We start from the raw sequence: 6,000 nt of genomic DNA, 5'->3' as shown, positions 1-6,000 counted from the left end.
TATGTGCTACTTGCCACCTTGGTCTGTGCGTCCTTCGAAAGGACCGATTATGAGGCCGGCAACAGGGACCTGCGGAAAGGAAACCTAAAGAGGAAAAAAGAAAAAGTGGAAGTATGTGTGTCCAGGGGAGGTCGAGCCTTATTATGGATCACCATCTAGTTATGCCTCTGTCTATGCCCATGGTATTTTGAGTGTGTAGTTATGTACGTGCGACGCGAACGCCGCCACTTGGTGTGGTCTGGGATGGAGGCCAAATTGCTAGTTGAGCTGCTGACGAGCTGGGCTGTCCTGGCGCATGGTAGTCCGGACTGGTTTGACAGTGCCCGAGAGTATCGCTGCCGAATTAAGATTCTTCTTGTGGAGGCCGCTCTGTACTTCTGCTGCCAGGGCAGTGGTGTGCTCCTCAGTACGAAGGAGCGCTTCGTATTTCCATTGACTGTTATGACACCGCGTGGTCCGGGCATCTTGAGCTTGAGATAATCATAGTGCGGCACCACATTGAATCGGGCAAACGCAGTTTGTCCGAGCAGTGCGTGATAGCCACTTCAAAAGTGGACGATATCGAAGATTAACTCCTCGCTTCGGAAGTTGTCTGGAGATCCGAAGACGACCTCCAATGTGATTGAGCCCGAGCAGCGGGCCTCTACACGTGGTATAAATCCTTTGAAGGTAGTTTTGTGGGCTTGATCCTTGATGGATCGATGCCCATTTTGCGCATTGTATCCTGGTAAAGTAGGTTGAGGCTGCTGCTGCCGCCCATGAGGACTCGTCTGAGGAGAAATCCATCAATTATTGGTTCAAGGACCAGTGCGGCTGACCCGCCATGACAGATACTAGTCGGATGATCCCTACGATCGAAAGTGATCAGGCATGATGACGATGGGTTGAATTTTGGGGCGACTGGCTCTATCGCATAGACGTCCATGAGCGCGCGTTTGCACTCCCTCTTGGGGATATGGGTGGCATATATCATGTTCACCATTTTGACTTGATGGGGAAACTTCTTCTGTCCCCCTGTGTTCGGTGGACGGGGCTCCTCGTCGTCGTTCTCGCTTTGCGACCCCTTCTCCTTTTCTTCGGCATTTAACTTGCTAGCCTGTTTGAAGACCCAACAACTCCCGTGGGTATGATTGGATGGTTTATTAGGGGTGCCATGGATCTGACGTGGACGATTGAGTATGCGGTCCAGGCTGGAAGGGCCCTAATTATTTCTTTTATATGGCTTCTTCCGCTGACCAGACATGGAGCCACTTAATCCGGCGTTGACCGCCATGTCCTCGGTATTATCACGGTTGATTCGACGGTTATGTCTATTGCGTCGGGGCTTGCCATTGCTATTTCTGGCTTCCGAAGTGCCAGGTTCGCTTGTATTGTTATTACTATGGGCTAGCCAGCTATCTTCGTCAGCGCAAAAGCGGGTCATGAGTGTCGTGAGGGCTGCCATGGACTTCGGATTTTCTTGGCTGAGGTGTCGGGCGAGTGATTCATCCCGGATGCTATGTTTAAATGCCGCTAGGGCTTCGGCGTCCGGACAGTCGACGATCTGGTTCTTTTTGGTTAAGATTCAAGTCCAGAATTTCCTAGCCGACTCTCCGGGCTGTTGGATTATGTAACTTAAGTCGTCGGCATCCAGAGGTCGAACATATGCACCTTGGAAGTTGTCAAGGAAGGCTTCTTCCAAGTCCTCCCAACTACCAATGGAGTTTTTAGGTAGGCTGTTCAGCCAGTGTTGTGCTGGCACCTTGAGTTTTAGGGGGAGGTATTTGATGGCATGAAGATCATTGCCGCACGCCATGTGAATATGGAGGATAAAGTCTTCAATCCATACCGCAGGATCTGTGGTTCCATCATATGATTTGATATTCATGGGTTTGAACCCTTCTGGGCATTCATGTTCCATTACTTCATCAGTGAAGCAGAGGGGGTGTGTGGCGCCTATATGTCGGCCCAGGTCGCGACGTATTTCGGATGGAGTCCGTCTGTGATTTTCGGCTCAGACGTAACTATGTTTGCCATTTTCAGCTCGATAGCCGTCGTCGTGCGTCAGGGCATGCCCCCGTGATCCATAGATCGATCTGGGCAGACCTACTTTATCTTCAGGCCCTGCCAGAGATCATATGTGTATCCCTGAGCAGTTTTGTCTCTGTCTTTATAGCGAGGTGGTATCGGCTGGTGTTCGGCTTGGGTTGCCGCTTTTGTCCTGGCCACGTGGTGGTCGGTCAGCCGCATTGTGCACTGATGGCACGGGCTCCAACGCCTCGTCATCGAATTGAGGTAGTAATTTGCGCTTCAGGTAACTTTTGAGTGGTCGCTTGAGGCTGTACTCCTCGGCTTCTAGGACGTTATTCCATCTGTCATTTAGCAGATCTTGATCAGCTTGAAGCTGTTGCTGTTTCTTTTTCAGGCTCCTTGCAGTGGCTATTAGTCGACCCTTGAAGCGCTCCTGCTCGAGAGGTTCCTCAGGCACGATAAAATCCTCGTTGCCGAGGCTCACCTCATCCTCGGAGAGTGGAAGATAATTGTTGTCCTTCGAGTCTATGTGCGCGGCCTGTTCATTAGGGCTAACTCACCCATCTTCCCGTTCATCTTGTTCGGAAGTTGCCTCAACGGGGTCTTCATTGTCTTTGGCACCATCTAGAGTGTTATCTTCTCCTGTGCCGGTGTTGTTGTCTTTGTTGCGGCATGATTTAGAGTGGCACCACTAATGCCGGCGTTTTGGTTGTATCTCAAGAGGTTTATCCTCAACTGGATCTTCCTTGTCATCACCACTATTCTCTTTGGGTGCATCTACCATGTATACATCGTATGAGGAGGTGGCCGTCCATCGTCCGGTGAATGGTGGGTTTTCGCCCTGCTCCTCTCCAGCATCATCGTCCATACCTGTAACACCCCGGATGTAATTTACCTTATCTATACTCCAACTCTTGTAGTTTCCGGCCTAAGTTATTTTATTTTCCTCGCTATAGGGTTTTTGTCTCCGTGTGTTTTTGCCTTTGTCATGCATCTCATATCATGTCATGATGTGCATTGCATTTTCATACGTGTTCGTCTCATGCATCCGAGCATTCTCCCCGTTGTCCGTTTTGCATTCCAGCGCTCCTATCTCCTCCGGTGGTCCTTTCTACCTCTTTTCGTGTGTGGGGATTAAACATTTACGGATTGGACCGAGACTTGCCATGCGGCCTTGGTTTACTACCGGTAGACCGCCTGTCAAGTTTCGTGCCATTTGGACTTCGTTTGATACTCCAACGGTTAACCGAGGAACCGAGAAGGCCTTGTTTGTGTTGCAGCCCAACACCCATCATATTTGGCCCAAAACCCACCAAAAACCCTTCCATCATCTAGAGCGTTCGATCACGATCGCGTGGCTGAAAACCGTGCTCAATTTGGAGCCTCCTAGCTCCTCCTACCTATAAAACTAGGTCTTCCCTTAAATTCCCGGATCCCCTCCTTCCTAAACCCTAAAAATCGCCCTGCCGCCACCGGACACGTCCGACCTGCCACCGGACGAATCCCGCCGCCGCGCCCGCGCCAATCAGCGCGCGACACGTGGCACCGTACCCGCCGTCGCTGCTCCCGCCCGGGGGGCCCAAGTCGGGACCCCGCGAGCCCGTCGTCTACCGATGCCATTCCATGCCCGCGCCGCCCGACTGCTCTTCCTCCGCCGCCGGGCCACTCCGCCACCGCGCCGGCGAGCGCCGCCCCTCGCCGAACCTCGCTTCCTCGCCACCCCGACGCAGATCGCAGCGCCGGCCGAGCTCCAGCGACCGCGCCCGCGCCGCTGCCTCGTCGCCGGCGCACTCCGGCCTCCTCTTCCTCCTCCCCGCGGCGCACTCCGGTCGCCACCCTCCATCGACGCCGGCAAGAGCTCCGGCGAGCTCGGATCTGACCTCGATCTGCGTGCCCGATCTAGATTTGGGAGGTTGACCTAACTTTTGCCTCCTCCTAGTTATTTGTTTTGCAAACTTTGGCATGTCGTAACTTTGCACCCGTAGCTCCAATTTGCGCGTGTAACATATCAAAATGTTCGCCTCGACGAGTACATCATTTCATCTCATTTGCACCCGTAATGCTGTTGGAAGAGGGCTATGTGATAAACTTGTCAGATCTGTTTCAGCAAATGGCATTTTGTGATTTTTGCCATGATTAATGTGTGCATGCTATGCTCCTGAGCTCTACATGTGTTTTGTCATATGCCATGCCATCCTTACACAGGTGCTTACCATATATTTTTGTGATTCTTGTGGTGACTAGAACAAGCTTGCAAAGTAGCGTAATCGGTAATGCTGATTTCAGGGACTTAGAATTTCACAAAGTCCTTGTCCTGTTTTTGTTGTTATGCCATATGTTCATGTTGTTTCCTAGTGATCTGTGCCTCTTTTGAGGATGATCAGTAAGGATGTTTTGTTAACATTGTGGTTCCCTATCCATCCATGTCTTTGTTTTCAATTATGGATCAACCTAGCTTGAGTCAATCGAGCTCTACTTTTGCTATAAAGTGAATCCTGGCAGATGGTTGACATGATTAGCGATTTTGCCGGGGATGTTGCTATTGATCCATGCATGCTATGTTGTTGTTCTTGCCATGTCTAGCTTCTATGCTATGTATTATTGATGTGTGTATGCTCAGTTTGTCATGCCATGCTTTGTAGTGAGTGCATCGAGCTCGTAAACAAGCCTACTCGTTAACTGATTTGCATGCTCCAGTTTTTCACTAAGTCTGAAATCTGTTTATGTTTTTGCCATGTTCACATGCTTGAAATTGTATTTTATGATCCCTTTTGGCTCAAGGTCACTGAGGGACTTTTGTTAAGTGCTTTGAGTAGCTTCATGTCATGCCTTGCTTTGCCATGTTAACTTCCTGTAGCATATAGTTTTCATGCTCTCAAGTGTGCTTCCTGATGATAAATTCCAGACTTGTTATTTCTCTAAGTCTGAAACCTGTTATCATTTACACTTTTGCCATACTTGTTTGAACATGTTAATGGATGAATTAGCCGTAGCTCAATGTTCATCTTTTGTCAAGCTTCATGAGTGGATCCCTGCCATGTATTTTGTTGCCATGTTTGAGTGTTGTAGCATATTTATCTTGATGCATTTAGATGGTCACTTGCTGATTATCGCAGACCGGTGCCATATTTCTTTTGTTTGTCATTTCCAAACCGTTATTCTTGTTTGGGTAGAGCCGGGAGACGAGTTCGTGAACGAGGAGCCCGTTGAGTTTGCTTACGAGGATCAAGTCAACTCTGACAACTTTTGCAGGCAAGATGATCATACCCTTGAAATCACTTCTATCTTTGCTTGCTAGATGCTCGCTCTTTTGCTATGCCTATGCTATGATGCCTACCACTTGCTTATCATGCCTCCCAAATTGCCATGTCAAACCTCTAACCCACCATGTCCTAGCAAACCGTTGATTGGCTATGTTACCACTTTGCTCAGCCCCTCTTATAGCGTTGCTAGTTGTAGGTGAAGATTGGAGATCGTTCCTGGTTGGAACATTGTTTATTGTTGGGATATCACCATATTATCTTGTTTATCTTAATGCACCTATATACTTGGTAAAGGGTGGAAGGCTCGGCCTTTTGCCTAATGTTTTGTTCCACTCTTGCCGCCCTAGTTTCCGTCATATCGGTGTTATGTTCCCGGATTTTGCGTTCCTTATGCGCTTGGGTGATAATGGGAACCCCTTGACAGTTCGCCTTGAATAAAACTCCTCCAGCAATGCCCAACCTTGGTTTTACCATTTTCCACCTAGCCTCTTTTTCCCTTGGGTTTTCGGAGCCCAAGGGTCATCTTTATTTAAACCCCCCTGGGCTAGTGCTCCTCTGAGTGTTGGTCCAACTGAGCTGCCTGCGGGGCCACCTCGGGGAAACTTGAGGGTTGGTTTTACTCGTAGCTAGTCTCATCTGAGTGTGCCCTGAGAACGAGATATGTGCAGCTCCTATCAGGATTTGTCGGCACATTCGGGCGGTGTTGCTGGACTTGTTTTACCATTGT

This window comes from Triticum dicoccoides, chromosome 4A, assembly GCF_002162155.2.
Source record: "Triticum dicoccoides isolate Atlit2015 ecotype Zavitan chromosome 4A, WEW_v2.0, whole genome shotgun sequence".
NCBI classification, from domain to species: domain Eukaryota; kingdom Viridiplantae; phylum Streptophyta; class Magnoliopsida; order Poales; family Poaceae; genus Triticum; species Triticum dicoccoides.
The sequence above is the reverse complement of the archived record's forward strand: the minus strand, read 5'-3'. Positions refer to the sequence as shown.